Below are 26,516 nucleotides of genomic sequence, written 5' to 3'. Positions count from 1 at the left end.
AATACGAATGATTCATCAGCACTCAATTACCGTGCAAACGCACGAGATGTTACGTAGTCGTGACTCGTACACGTCGAGGGCACAACATTGAAACCATTTGTCGTCGCATCGTGGCAATAGCTTTCAGTAGCCGCTTTATCTCCCTTTACGCCATGGAAAAAGATCCTATCAGGTTGAATAACGATGGTGGGACACCATGCTTATCTATATCTTTCATTTATATCGTATCATAGGTTCATTCAGATAGAACAATTTAATTTATGGGTTCAACTAGAAGTCAGGTTTCCTATATATATATATATACGCAAGGTTAGGTTTATAGGTTGAATTTTAGGTTAGATTAAAATTGGTTTAAATTTCCATTAAATTTCGGTGCATCTTTTTGCATACTTGCGTTAGATTCGAATTACGTTTGGGTAAAAGTTTCTCCACTTGAGTCAGACTATTTGTCTGTCCTTAAGGCCAGGTCTGCGTTTGGCTATTCACATTTAGATAAGTTTGGGTTAAATTTCTGTAAAGTTCGTTTCACCTAAATCTCTGTTCGAAGATATAAGTTCGACTCGAATTAAACCATTCATCTCTTTCCTTCTCTCTTTTACACAGTTAAATGTAGGCTAAGTTCGAGATAATCATTCATTTGTTATCATACAGAATGAAATATTAAATCTGACTTAGATAGGTAATCTAATCTTACCGAAACTTAGGACGAATTAGATTTTCCAAGCGACGAACAACGATTCCTTTATAAATAGCCATTGTTGATTCCTTTTGAGGTTATGGTACAGGTTAGGAGACGGGAAGAAAATTGGAAAGAATTCAGAGGTTATTATCAGCCTATAACCATAAGAAATATACTTACTGGAATTTAGAATAAAAATAAATTATTATTCTTAATGCTATTTCATATTATTCCGGTGATGATCTGACAAAGTATCGGCTTGAAAATGTATTTTTCAAACGTTCCAAGAATCGTAAATCGTAACTCGTTTCCCACTAACCATTACGATTGGTTCCGGCGATAAAGCCGGGCGGGTTGTTTAAAAACAATTTCGCTTGTCGCGCGCAGCCAACGTGATGCACAACATTAATATGCACTTCCGCAGAGGATGCGCCGCTCTAAGTACACGATGTATACCAGCGTGTATTTATGTTGATAAGAATGAGAGGATCATCGGAGGAGGGGAGAGAAAATCGCGTCTGCGTTCTAAACTGATGGCGTAGAAAGCGAATAAAGTAGAAAGAAATTGTTTCTACGCTCTACTGGCTATGTTGGCAAGATCTTGGATACCTGATGCGAAACAGCCGAACGAATACAGCGAGGTTATAAGATAAGTAAACTGTAAGTACGAATAAGACGAACGATATCGTTTCTTTAAAATTTTACGTTTTATATATGGTAAAACAAATAAATTGCAAATGCTAAAAAAATACACCGACCGTAAAAATATGGTGAATAAATAAAAAATAAAAGAAATAATATTAATAACGTTCCTGTTTTTAGTAAAATCGTAGTATATATAGTAGAACGATATAAATATAAATAAACCGTGAATGTCTATTGCAAATTCGAAAATATTCGATGAAACATCTTTTTGAACAGAATCGCAGTTTACAGAAATTTGTGAATATTCGACGAAATATTTTTCCGAATAGCGAAGCTGGTTTTTCTTTTTCAGAGCGGTTGTATGCCTCGCTCAGCTAGGGATATTGGAATTATTTTTTTTTTACTGATTGGTACACCGTCGAGCATATGAAAGCGAAGTTACCAACTTCAAAAATTCAAAGAGATTTTTACGCCTTTTCGTGCAATTCGATCAATTCTCCTCCTCCTGCTCGTCGAAATGAATTAATTTGGAACATTGGAATTATTTTTTTTTTTTTTTCACCAATTACTTGCAAATGTACGGCAAAAGATCCCTAAAGATATTTTGGAATTTCGAAAATTGCGAAACATTTGCACACCTTAGCATGGAATTTGATAGATTTCCCTTCTCTTCGTCAAAATGAATTAATTTGGAATATTGGAATTATTCTTTTCACCGATTGGTAGTTTCGAGCGTTTAATAGAAAATTTTCGAAAATTTTTCCTGAAACAGCAAAAAAATAATATTTATACTGTTGTCGTCGTTTATTCAGAAATTTTCGGATGAATTTTGTGAAAATGACTTTTACACGCAAACATGGCAAACTTGTAAACTCGTCGATGAAAAGGCTGTTTTTCGGGTTGAAAGGCCGCGGCTATCCCGCTTCCGGTGAAATTTCGCGCATCACCCCTAATGGTTTCCTATGTAGGCGCACACGATAACCACATTATCTCCCACGATCAAACTCCCCGCGAGCGTTCCGTGCTTTCAACGGCAATGAATCCCTCCCCCGTCCCTTCCCCTGCAAATAAAATTTTCTCTCTCTTTCTTCTATGTACATTCCGTATAAGTGAATCAAGTCAGAGCTGTTGTAAAATTAACGAAGTAAAGATGAAACAAATATCGTAGTTATCGGTCTACTGCTGCCGGTAATTACGAAGGTACTCGAAATAAGATTTTTATAAATATTTTCATTATAGAAACAGTTACGTGGAGATTACCTTTTTTACAGGATATATTGATACAGATATTTTTATAGAAATATTTGAAGCTAAGTTCCAGGGAAATTCGACGTTATATCGCACGCAAATGTCTCAGGTAATTTCCGGAGAAATATTTTTCGAAATTATTTATTTCGCGTCTTTCGATCGTACAATATATATCGACATTGTTTGGCAAAATGAAAATGAGACACCCTGTATATAGAGAGGGCAGAAATTCCAGAAACAAAGAAACTTGCAAAGTTTCTATCGAAATAGTTTCCGAAGTACTATCATTAGAGATATTTCTACTGCGTAATACGAAATTTTTCATCTATCAAAAAACGAGCAGCTTTCTCGCTAAGGCGTCTATCTCCACTCTACCGTGACGCCTGTCCATCGTACGTCAGAAGGTACGCGTATCTACTTTACTATCGAACGAAAAGCGATAACATTGTTTCGTAGTACGCGAAACGACGTTTTGCCTCTGAACATAGCAGCGATAGGATAGGACACGTAGACGACAACGAGGTAACCGAGAACTTCTGGATTCGGTGTTCCTTCGTATCAATTTCGGTCACCTACGCCTACTTCCGGAAGCAGCCGGATGGACGGCCGGACGTCGTGGGCGTTTCGAATCGCGATCAAGATCGATACGTTGAAAGCAGAATTCATTAACGAAATTAGAACGAGATGCATACCGGGTGATCGCTGATAGAATTGTGATTTTGAAATTGCCTCTGATTGGAATTTCATATGATTTCGATGAAAATCTGCTTTGCGCCGAATGGTAGCCGGCTTACGTTCGTTTAGATAGCTTTCCTGGATTAGTTGTCAAATAGATTGGAATTATCGAGCGATGCGTCAAACGAGCAGCTCTCTCGGATTAGCGTGAAACGATGAAAATAATTTTTTAATTAATTGGTAGCTCGAAGCGTACGATAGAAGGTTTCTAATGATCTTTTTGAAATTTGGAAAGTTTAGAAAGATCTTTATCTAAATTCCACAAAAATGACGAATCTGCTTTTTCTTCGTCAAACGAGTGGTTTTCCTGTATTGCTGTAAAACGATGTAATTATTTTTTTAACGAATCGCTAGTTTCGAGCGTATGATAAAAGACACCAATTTTTGAAACCTCGAAACTTGAGGAAGATTTTCATCGGATTCGGAGGATATATTCTAATCAGGTTTTAAGTTTACATACTTCCCGATTTTCTAATTAAATGCTCTATTTAATTGAGGTTAGGTAGGGTTACGTGATTTTGAATGACAAGTGTAAGACTGGTAAGTAATAAAATTATCCTTTTAGAATCGTGTTTAATTCTACTTTAATTACTCCAAATTTTTACTTTAATTGTAATCTATCTTATTGTAAAATATTGGAATTATTTTTTTTCTAATCGACAGCGTCAAGCGCGTGACGGAAGATTCCAAAGGTTTTGTCGAAACTGCGAAGGTTGAAGAAAATTAGCATTCGGACCGCGTCTAATCAAACATTACAATTATTTAAATGATTCCAATTATAGAATAAAATTGGCAATTGATATAAAACGTTCTACCAATGCCACACGCGAACTACGGAAACGAAACAGGAACTCTCTCCTTATCGCCATATTAACTCGATGTATAACCTCAAACTTATTCCCAACCTAACCTAACATCATGGCCGTTCGAATCACATTAGCCACCAGAAGAGAATCATCTACTAGTCGTTCGACCTCTCCGAAGAAAGTTTCATTAAATTTTCTCTACGTTGGTATTTCTATTCTGATATTTCCACTCTTCCATCTGTCTCTGTGTTTCGCTACGCAAAGAATATTAGTATTACTCTGGATGCCTGGTAATAGACTTGTTATCAGCTTGAAAGTTATCTCGTGCATCGACCAGGAATTCAATTAGAGATATAATAGCGGAACGGTTTCTTTTCCGCGGAATTGGGAATTCCCTAGTGCCGTTTGATCTGCGCAAGGAATTGATACCGGAAGCTTCTGGTCTACTTGACGCCTGGTTCTTTTTCCTATCCGGACTATCAGGTTTTCAGACAAATTGGAACGATCGAGTTATTTTTATCCTAATGAAGCGTGAAATATCATCACGACGTTGTCTACAGATATTAATGTATTGTTCGTAGATTAACGTAGATCATTAACACTAACCTTACCAGACCTGGTCAAACGACTGGTTTCAATATTTAATTTAAAATTGTTCATTGCTATTTCTTTTGTTCGTTTAACTTTAGGTAACTTTCTTATGTTATCTGATTGATCAGTTTCTCAATTTTTGTTAATATAAGAATTTACATGAAATTTGTTATCTTAATTTTTAATTGTAGATCAAATTTTGTCACCTGACCGGGTAAGGTTAGTGTTAGATAACATTGTAATATTGTGAAATATTAATCACGAATTTAATTCGAGGTTATCTTAGTCTAAAATAATTTGTAGGTTATTTGTGGACAATCTCGACATCGAGATACATGCGTGTAAAATTCTAAAATATTTCTAATCTCAAAGAAATTGAAAAGTAGAATACAGGTCTATTATACTTTGAAATTGATTTTAACGTACTAAAATAATTTTACGACAGTAATACGATTATGTCTAGAAGTCATTATAACAACATAGCATACTAACCTATCGTCCGTATCGTGAATCAGAGATGATCAAATCTACAAGGTAACATTAGGTACGTATCAACGTGTCCACGAGCAGACACACGTCTTTGACTTCGAATTTAGGCCATCGAATTGCCACTTCTAGTGTCTATCGGCATCTAGGGAATTGGACCAACTGTGATCGTTAGTGACTATTGAACGTTTCCTTTCGAACAGTGGCTATTTCATTAACGAGCCATTGGTACCAGTGCTGATTTAGGCCTGCGACGAAGCCCATCGTGAAAAACGAATGTCGTTTTCACTCGGAAGCAACGATCGCTCTAAGAAGCCAAACTACGAAGGTCTGGAAAGTGATTAGTTGGGTCGATTCTTAACTCAGAAATAAATATCTAGCTCCTTCTGACATCTTTTCTTAGTTTTTTCTTGGTTGCAATTCTTATGTGGGTGGGGATTTATTTGAAAATATATAGGGTGTCGCTTTATTCTCTCATTCTCAATATTTATGCCTATTTTTAAGACACAAGATCATGACAAGCGTATCTACTTTTAGTAAAATTGGACCTAAGTATCGTTATGTTCTCTTTTGTAGAAACAGCAAACAAACGTGAACGTTTCGTATTAAAATATTGCTTTTCTGAATCACGATATCCCAAGTAATAACCAAACATAACCTACGACCCAATTAAAATGTTTCATCGACCGGAAACATGGCAACGTGACGATATCAAAATAAACAAACGTTAAAACAAAGATCTAATAGTCTAGTGAAAATCTAGTAACTTCTAGGAAAGACGCACCTTGTGCGTCGTTAGTTCGAAATCTACTAAAGCCATTCGCCTATTAGATCTACATGCTACTCGTCTAATTTATCTACTAAAAAAGCTTTAAGAAAGCAATTCTACGTTACAATAGGTTGTTCCATCGAGTACGTAATTCTAAACCATTCGTGTCACTCGAACGCAATTAACTTTGATAGAGGAGTATCATCATCATATCGCTTCCCTTAGTGCTTGGGGATCCATTGTGAGATAAAGGCGCGTTTCTAAACTGATATTAAGGAAATTGCGATAGTCAACGCGTACGATATAAAGCAAGGTCAGTTGATAGGACCGAATGAATACAGGTCATCCCACCCATCTCTAAATTAGAACTGGTGCTAGGGGCGCGTAACAGGCTGCACTCTTGCGAGAATTCAAACGTCTCATCGGTTTGCTTTTTTAATAATAGCACCGGCCTGAATTAGGCAAGTTTTATCGATAAAGGAAAGAGGGCGACGACGTCCAGGCTGTCACCGTTGTTACCGAAACACGAATATCGAATATATTTTATGGCTCTTAACCAATTCTATCGAATCCAGGGCGAAGATTGGCCCAGTTCCAAATCTTCCCAAATTTTTTCCAAACGAACTACCACGTATACTGACCTAAAATTTTGCTCAGATATTTACCACAAGTTCACCTATCAAACGTCGAGAAAAGCCGAAGATTATACCTAGTCGCGGAAGACAATTATAGCGTTATAGAGTTGCGGAGGACTTACGCTAGGTCCAGGTCCAAATCTTCTGGAATTTTTTTCAAAGAAACTGCTGCGTATTCCGGCCTAAAATTTTGCAGAGATATCAACCACTATTGGAGGGAGCTCCACTAATTTTTTAGCGAAGAAATCTGCAGGAGACTGTCTTTTAACGACATTCGTACGTTTCGACGATCGTTTCGGACGAACAAAGGATCTCGATCGATTTGTATTCTACGTCGGTGTGTTTGTCATGCATATTCAAATAAAATATCCACGTTATTTTCCACGGACAACAAATAAAGCATAAGAAGACGATAGAATGAATTATAAAAATGACTTCTGATCGAAACGAAACGCAAAAATCTTCCAAGTTATTTGTTATAGCCAGTTTAGTATGATGGAAATTCGTCTAATTCCTCGCTACGATCTTTACTCGTGAAATAATAAAAAAGGTAGTTTGAAAGTTGTCGAGGGCCATTTTCCTATCTACGTTTTTTCCATTCGATCGTCGTGGGATCGATGCACACTTTGGTGTCGCGTACCATGAAAAAGCACGTGTACATGTCGGTCGTGTAACGATGAAATGAATTATGGAGCAGGGATACGGCTACTTTACCGGTGTCCGTGTAAGACCACGTGATAACTGAGAGGAACGATTCAATTTGTATTATTTGCCGCTTAGATTTCTGACAATAAGTGACAATAAGAGCCGTGATTTCCTGACCTCGTGAGATACAAAGGATGTTGAGAATGAATTGTCACTGGCATTTCAAAATTAATGGAAGCTAAAGGAAACGAGAGATTAACAAATTCTTCTGACACCGAGCATATTGGATGTTTAAATGAAATGTTTAAATGAAAATTCAATTCTAAATGCGATATATCTGTATCTGCTGTATCTGTATCACGCATTGAATAAAATTAACTGATATTAACGATTACAATTTACTTTAGAAAGTTTCGGAGTAAAATCGAAACGACAGATATCGTGTGTCCTTGAAACTTAAAAATGGACACGATTACGTAAAAAGCGATGCCAAGAACGCGCGGAAAGTGAATTTTAAAATTCCCCCCCCCCCCTCAAAAGATCGAAAATGGGATCTATTCAACAAATTGGCTCGATAAGAATTTATTTGTTCGATTGTTCCAGCGTATTTCAGACTTGAACGCTCGCTTGTCCTCTGAGCAAAAATCGAACACACCGAGTGGAGGACGAGGCTAGTGTTAAACGACTGACTCACCGGCTCATTATCGAGGCAACGGCCAAGAAATTACACAGTTGCCCGCATCCTGACCGTTTCGCCTGGAAAGAGGCAACAAGTCAAGACATCGAATCTTTTCTCCCGTACGATCGACGGACTGACGATGCTTCAACCGTCCGGGTCCACTTCGACCCAGTCGTTCCGTAACATGCGTTTCGAACGTACGTTCGATCGAGATCGATACGTCATTTATTTTGAAAATTCGAATTCTAACTTCTTTCTCGTTTCGATTCGATAAGATTCAAAGGTGAAAGAAGAAATTTGTCAAAGCTAAAAATCAAAGTCGTAACAATAACAAAGGAGATTCTTGTACCGTCGAGGTTGCATTTAACGCGATAATTTTTATACCTTACGTAAAGCAGCTTAGGCTGCCTTTTCGAGCGTCTAATTAATTCTAATTCGAAGTACGAACAGAGTTGAGTTCAGTAGGAGAGGAGGAGCAGGAGGTAAGAGACCGAAAGAAGGTTAAACTCGGGCTTTTATTATGATGGGAAGTGGTAATTGCTATGAATAGAACGTTGGCTGACAGTGTAATGAAACGGTGATAGAATACAATGGCAGAACGACGAGGAAACCAGGTGAAGCTTGGGAAACACATCGGAACTTGCGAGCCACGTGGCATTTTGGCACGTTAATCGATTTTCTATGCCATAACATCGTACATCTATCGTACTATAGCGTAAACGGTATATCAGAATTTTATATTTCTGTGAACACCACTAGAGAGATAGATTCTCTGATAATTTCTAATTAATATATTCATGAAACATAATATATAAGGATATATACAGGGTGTGTCGATAGTACAACCTGGAGGGGATATGGAATATGGATGAGAATGGAATGGATTTTGAGTCGAGGACAGCAAGAAAAATGTATTATTTTATCAAATTCGTTAAATGTCGCAACTAACTTACCGACCGATCAGTATCGTAATATATCGATAACGGTTTCGTATTATTCGAGCGTGTAACGTAAAGGCACTTTCGTAACATTTCCTTTATAGCTTTATGCATCGATTTATTTTTTTTCTTTCTTTTTTTACTGTTTTATCCGACTTACCGTTTTAGTTGAGATTATTATCAGATGTCGCATGAAGCCCGTAAGAAAGAGGCGAATTCACGTCTGCAGTCCGCAAAATGTTAAGAAAATCTTCTTCGAATGTAAGTTGAAGTAATAACACTGAATGAAAAGATTAATCGAACACATCCTTTGATCCATTCGTTCCACACTGGTTGTACGACAGAGAAGATAGTAATATCGCTATCAATTTTTTGTTCGATTTCAAAGAAGACATCACACCGATAGTGTATCGTTTGCTATTTATCTTTCTTTCCTCTTACGTCCCGTTTTATACTTTAGCGACGGAGTTCTTATTAATATTATTTTCCATTTCTCAGAAGCATTCTATTTTTGTTTTATTAATTCTTTGCTACTTCCTCATGCGATAAAATAAAGAATGTTCCAGCAATTCTTTCTCACCGATTTTTCGAACCAACGATTTTTTCCTGCAAATTAGAGTTATTGGCTTGGCAACTAATTGATTGCGGATTTTATCAATACCACCTAATGACAAAATCCGCAATCACTTAGTTGCCAACCCGATAGAATACATTCGAATTAACCTTGAATTAAGCTGCAATTACACTTTAACACCTTAACCTACGATTTACGTTCGAGAGATCAACTACCACGGGCTATGCCCGTAGTCGTAGGTCAAGCAGTTAAAAGAACTTTGTCACTTTGCAGAAAGTCATTCCCTCAATGAATCAGTTTGCATCGCGTAATTAGCCAATTGTTCATAAATCATATGGTGGATTTGTTCGTTAATTAAATAGAATCCCGTGATGTTCCCGTTAACAGAAAAGCTTAACTTTAATTATCCAACGATAGACGAAACGATTCGACGTTCTTCGTTTCGATAGATGAAATTACATTTCTTCTTTTAGGCTAATAATTTAGATGTCCTGTTAGAGTTTGAATTAATTGCAAATTACAAGCAAGCATTTCTATAATATTCAATAGAGAATAAACACACGCAGCAATTACGCGGTGATGTACGTGCACGTGGGCAAATGCACGCGACCAGTGCACGCGATGGAAATTACAACGAAAAACATTTCTTTCCGTGAAACGTAATAATTGGCATCGATCGCGGATAATTACGAGCATAATGAATACCATGTTCAATATTTAGAATTGGTGGCCGGCTGTCGGAAATTGCGATTAATTATCGTCCATAAACATGGATGCGACTGCTTGTTTTTAGTTTGATAATATTTCTGTTAATTACACCGTGCAATTTGCCTTCGGCTGTTTGGTCACGGAATAAGCGCGAACAAGACAACTGCGGCTTGGAATTTACGATACAAAGTGTAAAAACTGGACGATATCTTTCTTTATCGTTTGTCCGTGTTCCGTAATATCGTAACGTTCCGTACATTTTGTCGCTTTCTTTCATCTTCTCCTGCGATTAATTTAATTAGAAAAGTTAATCTTAAACATTTCTTTATCCGTAACTAACGAGGTCTTAAGTTTGAAAAAGTTGGCATCTTCATGGTTGTTTCAGTCTCAAATTTAATCTAGTTCAAACGTGGGGTAAGTTCGAGTTCAAATTCAGGCAAGTTTGGGCTAGTCGCATCAGGTTTGAAACTGAATTCAGCTTCGGTCAGGACTCGTTGGCAATTTATTGTTTCGTGAAATATCTTTATTTTTTAACATAGATTCGCATGGAGTTTGAATCAGTTTGCATTGAAAAACGAAGTTTGAATATAAGTTTGAAATGGTCTAAACGAAATTTTGCTAAACTAATAGCATTAGCCTCAGTTGCTTCCAATTATTTATTTACATTTTATTTTTACACCATGAGAGTATTGACATGGCGAGAAACAGATTTGGAATGCACCTTGACACGAAACATTCTTCGCTGCACGATTTCATAAAAACAAAGAGGTCTAGAACAAGACACCGATAAACGATGCGTCGTTCTCAAGGACACATTTTCATTATCGCGTTATTGCCGTACGATGGAGGACTCACGTTTGCCCGAGGAATAAAAAGGTCGATCGCTAACACGCGTTTCGGATCGTCGATGACTTGGAGCATTGCGTAACACGGTATTATGTACATCAGGATTGCGCATAAACGCTGTTTTATTACATAGTTGACGAGATCGTTCCTTTCGAATTTTCAAACCGGTCCTTGAAATATGTTTTTGCCATTCGGTACGATATGTTTACACTCGGCGATCAAATTTTTTACTTTCAAATGCTGATTAGTCAGTATCGGTATTCAAGAGTCTAACGAAAGTAACATTGAGCTAAAGTAGAAATAGCGAGGGAAGCCAAAATTGATTCAAATATAAACGGAAACATTTGTTCGTTGGAGAATGAAATAAAATTGCTTTTCCTCAAAAAAAGATAAAAGGAAAAAAAGAAGAAATCTCGAAAGGATCATTCGTCGTTGTTTTTCGTTTTTGTCGACTCTTTTATGCTTCTACGATAACCTCTTGTTACTGTTATCCCTAAATCGACAGGGTGCGCGCATAGCCCACAAACTTTCAAGTTGGATTCTTTCGGAAACAAAGCGTCGTACGAACAAATTTTATTCTATATTTCCCACTTATTTTTTCACCTAGAATCAAACTCTCGTCGATTGTACCATGGTTATAGGGACATGCCATATTCCTCTATGGGGAACCATGGAATCATCGAGAGTTGGAGAAATAGTTGGGAGCACGTGGTCGGACCGTTCATATTACATGATTGCAGCGCGGGGGACGCGAGAGAGCAGTCGAATCGAGTTCATGGACGTAAAGCAGAGCAGAGAATGGCCCGATTGAAAGGTAGGATGGATCTACAGAGCATACGTGACATAGATGCGCATACTTGAAATGATCGACGTTAATGGGCAAACAACGTGAGTTACGCACGTAGTGCGGCGGTCATGGGGCAATTTAAACAGAGTCTGGCCGAGTAATTTGTCAGCTACCTGCGTGTACCGGCTCTGTACTGGTCCCCATAACGTTAGAGAGGGTCGTAACTGGACCATGGTCGTTCTACGTGTCTTTGAACATTTTGACGGTGTAATCGAATGACAGAACATACAGTACGATGATTTAAAGAATATAATTCCATTTATCTGGTCAAGCAACGAATAGCTTGTATTCGAGGCAAAATTGATGAGCTCCTATTACAAACCAACTCCAATTATACAAACTATTTTGTCCGCTGACCACTTTCTTGGACAAATATTATACTCGTTTCCAGTCAACAAATAAATACAAGCTATTTGTCTGTCAAGAAACAACTATTTATTTCTTGACCATGACAAATAGTTCATTCTTCTTTGACTACAACAAATAATTTATAATTGTTCCTAGGATAGACAAATTGTTTGTTTCTTGTATTGAATGAACTCCAATTATACAAACTATTTTGCCCTTTGACCAATTTTATATTTGATCTCAGTCAGATATTGTGATATATTCGTTAACATTAAACTATTTGCTCCTCTGTGTGTTCCTGTTACAGACAAATATTTTACAGACCGGGACCAAATGTAATATTTGACTGAGCAACTGATCAGGAGACAATTTTTTCCATTTCCAATAAACCATTTGGTTTATACATTTAAATATTAATATTTAAAACAAAATAGTTATAATAATTAATATAACAGACTGGGACCAAGTATAATATTTGACCGGGCAACTGATCAGGGGACAATTTTCTCCATTTCCAATAAACCATTTGGTTTACATATTTAAGTATTAATATTTAAAAGAAAATAATTATAATAATTAATATAAAATTCTGTAGGGTCTTATCGTTCCGTAAAATTATTTCAGCATTTTTACTAAAAATTTCATTTAATTACATATGTATGAGACAGTATATATCTCATTAATTCTTTCATTCTAATTTTTAATTAAAACACAGTTGATTATGCTACAGTTAATTATACTACAGCCATTTAATTTTTATCATTGGACAGATAAACCTAAAATTAAATTCATTAAGCCATGTTTCTGTTAAACAGCTGAACACATTTAATTTGCCTAATAATTGCAGTTCCAGCAGCTCGACAATTTTTCTACCTATTATTTTTTCTTCGCATAATAGCAGCTTACGTTCGCATAGTTAATCGGCCATTGAATAAAATTTCGTTGCAATAAATCAAGGTCAGATAAATACACCACTACCACGATTATCCCTTTGTCCTACATGTTTCCTGCATTTATGGCACTCAAAGTCAACTTTTTATACGACGTAAGTAATTATTAACTCACTATGTTACGTACCATGAATTATCACTGATGACATTTCACATGTGAAATAATATATACGAACACTATATTTGGCTGCTTGCCCGAGTCTCTCCCGGACTGCACCGTTTTAAAGGTCAATCCGATTGCTGTTCTTCCCACTGTCCTCTTTATCAAAAGGTCCTACCTACCATCCTGAAACCTGCAGGCTGAAGATTTCTGGTTTTCTCAGTTTTTATCGCCATTTCTCTGTGCCATCGAATTTTCTTCCAACAGGTGGAAATTTATTTTAGAAAACATCACGAGATCCCAGAGCCTCGTCACGGCGAACGTAGGACGAGGACAGACCGATGGAACTTTGATGGAACGTTGAAATAGATCAAAAGTTCATGGAGAATTGCAAGGATAAAAAAAGACAGAAAAAGATACAGGCAGACGACTAACGAGGCTTTTACCATATTCCAAGAAGTAAACACTTAATTCTATTATAGGAAGAATTATGATACTCGTGTCCCACTGCTTCTTAATAGTCGAAGCTTTCAAGATAGAGATAATGAGTCATAAGCCTGCTAACAATATCCTGATGACACCTAAATAGCACATTCGTTAGCTCGTGTAAACAGCGTAAGCAGCAAGATGAAGACAGTAAACGTTTGACAAGTTAATTTGTACACATCGTACATTACAATCAATCATGATCATTCGACGACATAGGAACGTAAAATTCTTACAAGGGTTGTAAACATCTGAGCGACGTGATTTCTTCGAACAGCCGTGTCAATGCCACGTGTTACGAGAAAAATGTGGTTTAACAACCGAGTCATCGGTTTTTATTGCAGAGAAAAACGATGGAATCGATGTGCACGATTGTTGATGATGGGAGAACACGTGACGGAAAACGCATACAAACAGCTGGTTTCTCTCTGTTGAAACGTCCATTTAAACGAGAGGTTCATTGCACAATGAATCAGCTGTAATTTATTATAGGAATGGAGGACGCTCGTTACCGCGTGTCTGGAAAATACAACAGTTCGAGAGGAAAGTTGTTTCACGCCTCCATCTAATTATCTTAATTTAACTATTTAATTATCCGCTTCTCTTATTATACCAAATCAGATACAAAGCATCGCGTAAACGACTTAAACGAAGTTCAAAAGGATTACTCACTTTCTGCAGGAAATCTCATAGCAGATGGTTAAACGAATGTGTTAACCCCTTAACCTACAACTACGGGCATAGCCCGTAGTACGTACTACGCAAGTCGTGCGAATGGCTCGAAGGCTGCGCGAGCTTGTTTTCGTTTTCGGCTCAAAATTCTCGAACGTAAATCGTAGGTTAAGGAGTTAAACAACATTCGTATGGTTCCATCTAAAAGTTGACCTCTGTTCGGAGCCGCGATACTTGGCAAGTCGCAAGCGGAAAATAGTCCTTCGAGTGACTGACTATCCGTTTGCCAAACATTCGCTCGACCAGTCTGCTGCCACGTAAAATTAAGGCTTAGGTTTTAGAGACAAGAAGGTTGAGCCGTAACACAACTTTATGTTTCTTTTCTATCGAATTTTATTAAATAATACAACTTTACAAGCACAGTTTGCGCGACTGATCCGAGAGATGTTGACTGATGGGAGTTTGTGCTTTCAGTGCCGAGGTGTTCTCGTATTATTACGGAGGAAAGCTCGGTGTGGGTGTGCCCTGTGAACTAACAACGCGGATTCGTTGTTCACACTTTTCGTTAGGAAAAGTGAGGGTAACGATTCGCGATGCCAATTGGTTATAGCCCACGTTAATAAACGAAGATAGGAGGAGGAAGCCTCCTACCAACGTGACTACTAGATGACATTGTTCATGGGGAAAACTAGCTTTCCCTAACTTAAGGACTGTTCCAAGGACCATTCATAAACCAATAACACTTACAGGGTTAATAAACTAAAAGTTTAAGTTTTTGATGGGTCCTTGAGGTTATTGAGGGTACACGGTGAGTACCTGCACACATCTGGTCTCTGATGTGGATTGACGTCACACTGCTGAGATCCTTGCTGAGCCCTATGAGCGTGTTCATAAATCAGGCTTAACAGCTGCGGGTTAGTTATCGCTAAAAAAGTGCGTAGTCGCTAACAATCGATCGTAATTATCACGATCGTGTAAGTATCGCTATTTGCGAGACCTTACACAAACCAATAGGTCCTAATGGTACTAGATAAAATCAGCCTAATCCAGCAGTAGACCTAGAGACGTCGTGTTTGAAATTGTACTGTTAGTTTCGCAAGCTTTCATTGGCCCTTTTTTCACCTGGACTGCATCGCCGATGTGCTACGAGAGAGGTGGTGCGTTCAGAGGACAAGAGGTAGCAGGTGAGCGACCGGTCAAAAAGCCACTCTAACGTTGGGACACGTAACAAAGGGCGACAAGGAGAGGGGAGAGCCTCGGCGTAATCAATAAAGTCAGAAAGGAAAATAAAAGGTGACGTTGCAAACGGCGGAACGACTATAGCGATATTCGTTGGACGAGCGTCGTATTAAACATTTATTTCCTGATAATCTGGGTCGATTTGTCGGCCAACTTTTGTCCCCTATAGTGCAGCCAAATACGAACATTTCGTGACATCTGACTCCAAATGCATTTCAATATCTCGATTTCTATTATTCGACACTTGTTTCATAGTTTCTCTGTTTATTTCGCTCTTCTATCCTTTTGTCTTCCTATCTATCCGGTACTGCTTCACTCTGACCAAATCTATGATGTTTCTCGGGCTTTCTCAGATATCCGGACACCATTTAGGCACGCGATACGCTTCTTGGTATCTGTAGGGTTCTAAGAAGAAGAAGCTGGGGTAGAACCCAGGTTCAGGTTCCGGGAGGAAATCGAAGGATGAAGAAGAAGAAGCAAGTTCTGAAGTACCTGGGTTTTGAAGTACCCGGGTTTTGGAGTACCTGGGTTTTGAAGTACCTGGGTTTTGAAGTACCTGGGTTCTAGGGTGCCTTGGTTCTGAGGTACCTGGGTTTCGAGGTACCTGGATTTCGAGGTACCAGTTTTCATCTTCATCCTTCGATCTTCCTCGTCCTCCCGGAACCTGAACCTGTTCAACCTGGGTTCTACCCAGGCTTCTTCTTCATCCTTCCATTTCCTGTGTCCTCCCGGCCTTCCCCGTGCTTCTTTCTGATTTCATTGCATTTGCTCGTTCGTCCCTAACTTCTGTTCGATCCGATAAAACAATATCAGCCATAGTCGTTTACCGAACGCGAATCTTTCACGATGCTCTCGGGCAAATTGCGGAGAGGCAAGAAAATAAAGAAAAAGCTTGCTTTCCGAGCGTAGTCGACATGAATTCCCTTTAAAAGCGCACGTGGTGCGTCGCTAATTGGATTACGCTCGGTAAGCGTAGGACTTGCTGTGACACGGGCTTCGAACAAGTTAAGAAAATCAGATTTCGCAATCGGTTACGTACGTATCCTCTGCTATCGATTACCAGCGATCTCGAACGCTCGCGAAAGTCACAGAAAAATTTCGTTCTTCGAATCTTCCCTTTCCACTGTGCATTCTACCGAGAATCACCTAGCCTATCATTTATTCCACCTGTTGCAGCACATATAAATCCATATAAATATGATAAATTTCCCATTGGATGTTTTGTAAATTACGTCCTGTCGCTTGACCAAATGAATTCCAAGGCGGATAATTTATCCAATTTTCGTTCTAAAAGAATATTAGAAATCATAGACGGTAAATATCGATAAATACTTGTTCCTTCCTTTGTCAGCTGTGAGCTGCGTTTCACCAATACAATTTTTCAATTATCTATCGATATAATTAAGAAGTAAAAATTTAAGGAAACAAAGAACGATAACTTCATCTTTTCTTATTTTATGAATTTATCATCGATCGATTTTACTGGCTGATAGGAAATATTTTATAAATAAATCGCAGGCATAGACCAGATTAAAGATTGAAAAATAGAAAAATCGACTACTTGCAGAGGAAATATTTATATTTATATTTGTATTATAAGTCGCCAAGAAAATGTTACTTCACGGTATTCCGTTAATATTCAAAATCACACGTGGAAGTGAAAATTCTCAGTTTGAAAAAATACATAATGCTATGCTATTGGGTTGGCAGCTAAGTGATTGCGGATTTGTCAATACCACCTAATGACAAAATCCGCAACCACTTAGTTGCCAAGCCATCCTATTTTATTTTCGATGTCTTGTGTGTTTTTGCGTATCGTGAACTTTTCCGCGTCTTTAATTTTCCCACAGACGCATTAGTGTGATCACCGTTGCTTATCCATCTAGACAAGATCGTACTAGCAAATGTGATAATTAAAATTTCGCATCACGACCACGCCTCGCCTTCTCGCGTGTTAACGAGCGGATGATTAGTATTGCAGGAGTTTCGTTACGTTTGTGCGAAAAGGGATTCTAAACGAGGCTTCCATGGCATTCAACGAAAGCACGATTTAATCTTCGTGCGAATCTAATTGCGCCAGTCGATTGCAAACTCGTTCATTATCCTCACCTCGTGTCGTACGTCACGGTTCGATGACTAATACGCGTTATCGCCTAGTCCGGTTTATAAACGAATCACGAGGCGTGCAATAATGCTCGTCGTAAAAATGACGAACATAAAATAGACGAATGACGTATGACGCGTTCGCTAGCTTGCGATTAATGATCAAACGTGTCCCGGTTCAGACTGCACGCCTCTCGCGTTTTACTTGTAATAGTAATTTTAGTAAATAGAAATAGTAAATGTAATAGTAATTTTGCGTAAGTATTTTTAATGACCACGTGTCATTTAAATCTTTTGCAGAATGTCTCGTAGAACTTTTGTTTCCATTATGTGAGTTATGCGATTCTAATTTTGCCAGGTCCGGTCAAACGACGGGTTTCAAAGTTTCATCTAATATTGCACCGTTCGTTGCTATTTATTTAATTTACAGAAAGTTATTTAAGTAAAGCTGGACTAGAAAAAGAAATAACAATGAGCGTAGGATTTTTAATTAGATTTTGAAATCGTTTGACCGGGTACTGGTGAGGTTCGCGTTAATTAATCTTCCGGTGAACTCGCAGAATCGCTCCTTCATCATCGATCTCGATGATCTTTTGATATATTATACAAATCGATAATTTGAACAATTTTCTTCTCTACATGTAATCATCGATCACGCTTAATTTCCGAGATATTGGCAAGAAACTACAGGTGCTGCTTGTGCATGAGGCCTTTCGTTTATAAATAGGAGATAAATAATATACAGTATATAATAGTAAATAATGTAATAATATAAATAGTAAGATAAATAATATATAACATAAACAGAACCAATAACACAGACGCACAACTATGGGCAGAAGTAAACCCTAGAGGTACCTGTAGCTTTTTGCGAATATCTCGAAAACTAAACGCGATCGATGGTTGTAAGTATAATAAAAATTTGTTCAAAATTTCGAGCTCTACGACATATTCAAAAATCATCAGAATCGGAGACGATGGATCTATAAGTTCTATAAGTTTATCAAGCTTTCTCCAGGCTAGATAATATAATATTTTTTTGATAGACGAATGCCATAGATCAGCTATATCTACAGCTATTCGTGAAATAACACAAAAATTATAAAATCAACAATTTATAGTACCCATTTTACGCTTCAATTACAGTGTTCATAAAAAAGATGATCATAAAAACAAGCAAATCGGTCTTTTCGTAACTACCAATTTCATACTTCGATCACAGTATTCGCCAAATAAAATCGACAAGAACGATCTTCTTTATAGCACCCAGTTTATATTCCAATTGCGGTAACCATGGCAAGTCACAAAAATCATAAAATCAAGCAGGATAGTCGTCCCTTTAGTACCCATTTTATATTGCAATCACAAGGCTCGGCAAAAAATCCCAGAGGTCATAAGATAACCGAAAACGAGCTTCTCATGTTTCCTCTCTTTATATATATAGAGTACATATATATATATATATTTGGTATAGTATAGGGGTATAGTATAGGTAGGGTATATATATATTATATACAAAGTTGTCAATTTAAATCACGATTGGCACAGTGGACCAAACAGTCTTTCTTTCAACTCCTGTGTTGCCATCGATCCCGATTTTTTCAGAGTAAAAAACAAAAAAGGTCGGACGTGGCCGTGCGTGAAAGTTTTTCGATGTATCGGGTGCACGAAATCCGAGACCGACCCAGGTGCACGCACCAGTGCATCCGAGTACCCGATATCCCGTGGGCAATTTCCATTTGGTCTGGCGATTTTCACAACGACCGAGTCCCTTTAATACGCGATCGAAGCCTCTCCGGCAATTTATTAAATTATTCGAGATTATATAAATCAGGCTAATGCCTATTGGCACATCTTCCGAGGCTTACGTAAGAAGCACGCTCAGCTGGAATCTGTCAGGTGTCCGCCTTCGTAACTATCGAGATTCCTAAGCGATCCAGTCTGCCACTGGATCGATCATTAAATTAATTTGATTCTTTTTTTTTTTAGGAAATTTTTCATAGTGTTTAAAATACCGATCTATCGATAACGATTCTTTCGTTATGTAAGGTGATCATTTCCCTTACTGATTGTACCGTAAATAATTCTTTCTTTTGCAATTTTTTCGTATCATTAAAAAATCATCGAAATGTTAAATATTAAAAATCCTCGACATGTGAAATATAAAAAGGCGATGAGTTGAAAATGCAAAAAGCTTGGATGATAAAAAATTCTTCAGTAGTTATTACCAACTATTGACAAGTTTTTCCCACGCTGGTTTTTCGTATCATCAAAAAATCATCGGAATATACGCACGTCGAAAATTCGTACCAGAGGATTAAAAAACGCTTCGTATTAAAGTCTTGGCGCATCCTACGGTTCAAAGGCAGACAATTTCGACCTTAACGACGTGCTGGACGATGAACAAGGAACAGACGTGCAGGTAGATTCAGCGGGTCCAGGTAGTGTAATTTTTTTTTAATTATTTTTTTTTATACTTCCGTTTTCAGTTTCTTTTTTCCCCTCTGCCGACCATAATTTATTCAATGCTGAGCTACGGGCGGACATTCAAGCTTTATTAATCCGCCATGCTGCTTTTTTGCTAATAAATCCTCCCCCGTTTTTCCTCCCGCCGGTATTTTTTTTCTTTTTTCTTTCGCTTAATTAACGCTCCGAGGAACGTGTTTCATTCGAAACCCCTCTTTCTACTTTCATCGTTGAAAACTCGCGATAAAATTGTTTCCTTCGGATGGACAGTCGTCACGAAAAAAGCTTCACGTACCCCTTCCACAATTAAATAGAAACTTCTCCAATAACCGAAGAAAATACCACTTTGATAATAAATTTTAACGAATACCATGAACGAGTCTGAAGCTTCTCTCTTTCAAAAATCCATCCGATCTATAAATATTCTACCGATCTATAAATATTCAATCAAGTCGAGTTACTGCCCACGGGAAACTAAAATAGCGAAACAAAGCAAAGACGACGAAAATTTTTTAAATACACCGACGAATAGTCCCGAAATAGGATCAGCTGATTCGAAGAACGCCATATTGCCAGCCTGTTAGGTACTTCCCAAGCGCCCCACTACTGTCGGGTAGCAACAACTCTGGTCTCGGTACTTTTAGAGAACAGGTACGCAAGTGGGTACCACAGATTTTTCTCGCGTCCGGTTCTTACGACTGCTCGTCAGACTAAACATCACTTTGTCCATGGCAACGCATTAAACGTTGTAGCAGGAAACGGGTCCGCGCGATTATTTATAGTACGTTGGCATGCGCTGGTTAAGCCGTGTTACCCGTTATTTCATCAGCCAGCAACGCGACGTAATGAATAATACGATTTTCAAGGGCCGCCTCTCGCTCCGCTTGACGTTATCGAGGACGCTTTATCGATGTCCGATCGCCACACCCTCTACGCCTCCTTCCATCCTGCAATTGTCCCTAGCTTCCGCCGGTAAATGCCGCATGGAGCTATACTTCTTTATTCGTCGATCCAAATTACCATTACCATCGTTTCTTGTTACTGGACTGTGGTTTTTTTCTGCATTTGCCGCATGGCAAATTTCCCACAGCTTCGTACGTCCATCTTCGTTCGCCTCACAGGTCCAAGCGTTTGGGTCCGTTCTGTTTCGACGCTTCTCTAGATAAGACTTTGCCACAGGATTTATGGTTCCCTGTATAACCCGTAAAGTTGGCAACTAAGTGATTGCGGATTTTGCCACTAGGTGCTATTGACAAAATATTTTGTCAGTGCAACAATGCAACCAATGCAACAAGTGAATCGCATCTCCATCGAAAAATGCCACATTTACGAATTTTCATTCGCATTCATAGACGAAACTCGTTACATCGTGTTGGAAACTATACCCCTTTTTGGTATTTTGACTTCGACTTCAAACAAGATTCGTCTCTTCATTGATCTACTTGATCATAATTGTGCCATCATAAATTGTGCGATTATCTGCACGAACTTGCCACTTCGTATACGACGGTTGAATACGTCGCGCAACGATTGTCCTATCTAACAGTGGACGTAGCTCGCGATAGGAGAAGTTGATGAGAAGGTGGATCGCTGGAGGGTGTAGTTGAAAAAATGTATAGGCGATCGTAAACTCGTCCCATGTGGACTATCGCTGGTGGTAACGGACTGAGGAACCGTGAACTTGCCCATTAGAATTTGTAAGGCTTCCCCACCGCGGTGAAAACGTGGTCTGCCTCGGCTTGGCCTGTACGAGACTTCTGCTCAAGGTTGTCGCGGGAGTTTAACCGGTTCTGAAACTATACACTCGCGCCTATTCCTTTTGCCTCGTTCCACGTATTACAACGCGAGTCATTAATGTCTGTCTGCTCGTTCTTCGTCCGTCCGATCTGTTCCCCTCTTTCTTACTTTCGAAGAAAGTACCATGGCAAGTGACTTCTGAACGCCATCTACCGATTTGATCTTAGCGAATTAACAGACCGATCGGCAAACGATCGATAACAAATTTACTCGATAGGAAATTTCCCAATTTTCTCTTCGGGACATCTACTTTTCTGCTTCCCCACAGTTTATGTCTTCATCCTTGCACTGCCTGTCTTCCTGGCCCTCTTTGCTCTTCCCTCTGCTCTCGCTCCTACATTTTCGCCCGCTTTTAAAGACCGATACGAACTCGACACCAAATTTGCTTCGTATTCTATCGCGTATCTTGCTTCAGCCATGTACATTTGCGGTGTAGCTTCCTGCTTTTTGATGGAACAATTTAGTAATAATTGTAACGATCGAGCGAACTAATTTTCTTAACTAAAGTTAAGAAGAAATTCGACCGACGATTCGTTGCTTCGCTGTTTCTATCAAAGTGGCGATGGAGAGTGGCTATCTTAGGCAACTAAGTGATTGCCACCTAATGACAAAATCCGCAATCGGTCGAATGGATAAAATGGGCGAAAGATATAGCGTTCTGACGTGACTCGTTTTATTATCCTTCTCAGGATGACGTTTCTGGGTTTTCCTTGATTAATTATTTTTTCCTCGTTCGAGGTCTCGCAAACACGCGACGTGAATAAACTCGTTATTTCTGAAAAGATGCCGCGTCCTCGTTTCGTTAATTTAGCTTCTGTTTACTCCTGGCAAACAATAATTATCCATTTTTATCTGCTCGACGAATTTTTCGTAAGAGCCGAAGAATCGAGCAAATTCGGTAAGAAATATCAGCAGCCACTTCGCAGCGGTTTTCTACTGTTGGGCTGGCAACTAAGTGATTGCGGATTTTGTCATTACCACCTAATAAAAAGAGCCGCAATCACTTAGTTGCCGACCCATACAGATTTTTTCCCCTGTAAGAATTATTTTAACGCTTTACCGACCGATAGCCGATTAATTAATCGGTTTTTGTCGCCGACGCTTACCGACCGATAATCTATTAATTGGCTTTTTGTCGCCGTCGCTTATCGACCGATAATCTATTAATCGGCTTTTTGTCGTCGACGATCTTTCTCATTATTTGAACAGTAATTTCTTATTTAGTACCTTGCTCAGTTACGTTGCTTTGTAAGCTCCCACAGTTTTATACCAATTTGAAAATCTTACCGTTCGCGATGAACGAAAAGAATGACATTGGAGAGTCTGAAACAGAGCCGGCGTCAGGGAGAATCCGCGCCTGAGCTACCGGTCGGACGTGCGTATGCTGTCGAATCGCTAGCGGTCGGTAAAGCGTTAATTGCCTTTTCGATAAATTTTTTAAAACAGCTATTATAGAATCGAATAATTTTAGCAAAAGGTCTGCAATTCGATTAACTTTATGATTCGTTTTAACGTGGCTTTCTCAATATCTCGTTTAATTATCATTTATTTCGCGTATAACCGAAGTTTCTAATTTCGAAGGACACGCGAAAGTAGACGAGGAATTTTTTTTTTTTTGACCAAAAAGGCTAGTCAATCGGCTACGTTACGTTGAAGGAGATTGACTCACACATTTCCTACTCTCTGTCTTTCTTCTTTTCTCTCGTTAAATGAAGTCACGTTAATTACGCAATGATTAATAACGCGTGTGTCACTCACGCGTTAGAAACTTCGCGTGTCACGTGAACTATGTTGAAACCGAATCGTTGACACAAGTACGCCGGATTCGGTCCAATTGACGTCTGAAATTGTTTAACAAACAGGTATAACACGTCACTAGCGTGATCATCACGATCCATCAATTTACATTAACCGATAAACGTTTGCTCTCTGCAAATTTTCCGCTTCGATTTCCACGAAAACAAGGCATATGTTATTTAACTAAACAACCGAAGGCGAACGATTGCGTCAATTTACTTAATCTCGCACGTTTGTTCGAGCATTAAAAAAAAAAAAAAAAAAGCGTGATTTTGATAGAAAAGAGAAATTACATCGCTGAAGAAGAAATTCGTATTTTCGATGCGTGTATTACCTTACTTTATTATACTTTATAAATATCACGTGCAAATGTCTTCATAAATATCTTCACTCTTAGAGTGAATTTTTGAAAAAGAAAACATCAATATTTACACTAATTTTTCGCAGATACTTTGCCTTTAACAATTTGCCAATTTGTTCGCCTATCTCTTAATCGAGCCACACGCTCTTGAAAAATTATCAGAAAATTTTCCAGGAACTAACAAATACCTTCGTATCTTTTTGAAAAAATTTTTTCTTCTTTTATCAAAAAGTTCCCATATAAGAAAAAAATTTCTATGAGAAGATACAAGGGTATTCGTTAGATTCTGGGAAATTTTCTGATAATTTTTCAAGAGTGTGTAGCTCGATAAAGATATATATATATATATATACTGCTTTGACTCTCTCCTTTCAAATTGAAAAAGAATTTTAAAGAAATTATTCCGTGTGGAAAATTATTAAAATGTACAATTTTTTATGTATCTGTATAATATTATATTGTATCTATAATTGTATATTGATTTTGTCGGTACCATCTAATGACAATATTCGCAATCAATTAGTTGCCAAATATTATTTGAGAAACTTTTCGTCGGTAAGCGAGAATTTTCAACGTGGCAGAGATAAAAATAAATTTCTTGCAAAACTTGCACAGCTGTTCTGAATTTTAATGTTGGAATACATTGATCGTGTTGCTCAATATTCGAACGTTAGAATTCAGTATCACTGTACAGTAACAAATGTTACGATATTTCATTAAAAATTTTCTCATGTTAAATTACCGAGCAAAAGTTTTCCAAATTGTCGAAAGGCAATTAATATATGGTAATATTAGAAATCATAGGAATTGCGCAACCTTTTCAAGCAAATACTTTTATCTTCGTATCATTGGGAATTTTTCAATCTAACACAGCCTGTATGAAATTGCTAACAATTACACGCACGTACAGCTCTGGTTCGTATAGTTTTCTGCAAGTTTCCGAGCTGCGTGCCCGACGTTTATATTTCACATTTGTTAACCGTACGTTGCTAGGCGAGGAGAACGTGGCAGCAGCCTCTGATCGTTTCGAGATAATTGTTTTCCAGAGCGATATACACACCGTGCAGGCACTGTACGAACTCGTTCCTACCACTCTTACTACGTATGTGCGTACGTACTTCGCAATACGATACAACGATGTATTCGTGTTATATCATTCAATTAAAAAATATTTCCAATCAGATAAGAGACTTCTACGAATTTTTATTTCCGCCATTTGGATTAGATACTGTTATTTATTTATTTATTTATTTATTTATTTATTACTTCTTGTCCGTTGTTAACTATATTTATAGGAATTATATTTACAGTTTGTTGATTTATTAATTATTACTTTATTTATTTATTTCTATTTTTTTATTACGTTTCTTTATTATTATTTATTTGCTTATTAACATTGTACATTATTTGTTACATTTATCATTCGCTTATTTGTTACTATTTATCTAAACACTATTTATCGTTTGTTGATTTATTAATTATTACTTTATTTATTTATTTCTATTTTTTTATTACGTTTCTTTATTATTATTTATTTGCTTATTAACATTGTACATTATTTGTTACATTTATCATTCGCTTATCTGTTACTATTTATCTACTATTTATCGTTTGTTGATTTATTAATTATTACTTTATTTACTTATTTCTATTTTTTTATTACGTTTCTTTATTATTATTATTATTTATTTGCTTATTAACATTGTACATTATTTGTTACATTTATTATTCGCTTATCTGTTACTATTTATCTACCATTTATCGTTTGTTGATTTATTAATTATTATATTATTTACTTATTTCTATTTTTTTATTACGTTTCTTTATTATTATTATTTATTTATTTGCTTATCATCATTGTACATTATTTGTTACATTTATCATTCGCTTATCTGTTACTATTTATCTAAACACTATTTATCGTTTGTTGATTTATTAATTATTACTTTATTTATTTATTTCTATTTTTTTATTACGTTTCTTTATTATTATTTATTTGCTTATTAACATTGTACATTATTTGTTACATTTATCATTCGCTTATCTGTTACTATTTATCTACTATATATCGTTTGTTAATTTATTAATTATTATATTATTTACTTATTTCTATTTTTTTATTACGTTTCTTTATTATTATTTATTTGCTTATTAACATTGTACATTATTTGTTACATTTATTATTCGCTTATGTGTTACTATTTATCTACCATTTATCGTTTGTTGATTTATTAATTATTATATTATTTACTTATTTCTATTTTTTTATTACGTTTCTTTATTATTATTATTTATTTATTTGCTTATCATCATTGTACATTATTTGTTACATTTATCATTCGCTTATTTGTTACTATTTATCTAAA

The 26,516-nt window shown here is 37.3% G+C and overlaps 1 protein-coding gene across 2 annotated transcripts in view; it reads right to left on the bottom strand.

The window, feature by feature from the left end:
* The window catches only part of LOC100644946 (beta-1,4-glucuronyltransferase 1), a 63,512-nt gene that overhangs the window by 21,314 nt on the left and 15,682 nt on the right, over positions 1 to 26,516 (bottom strand). Inside the window, exon 1 of one of the 2 annotated variants that reach the window (XM_012317543.3) lies at positions 9,017 to 9,156. The exons of the other annotated variant lie outside the window; for it this stretch is intronic. The gene's annotated coding sequence lies outside the window, so the exon portion shown is untranslated. Of the gene's footprint in view, positions 1 to 9,016; positions 9,157 to 26,516 lie in introns of those variants that run through there. 2 annotated transcript variants of the gene reach the window in all.

Source organism: Bombus terrestris, chromosome 16 (genome assembly GCF_910591885.1).
Source record: "Bombus terrestris chromosome 16, iyBomTerr1.2, whole genome shotgun sequence".
Lineage (NCBI taxonomy): Eukaryota > Metazoa > Arthropoda > Insecta > Hymenoptera > Apidae > Bombus > Bombus terrestris.
The sequence above is the reverse complement of the archived record's forward strand: the minus strand, read 5'-3'. Positions and strand labels throughout refer to the sequence as shown.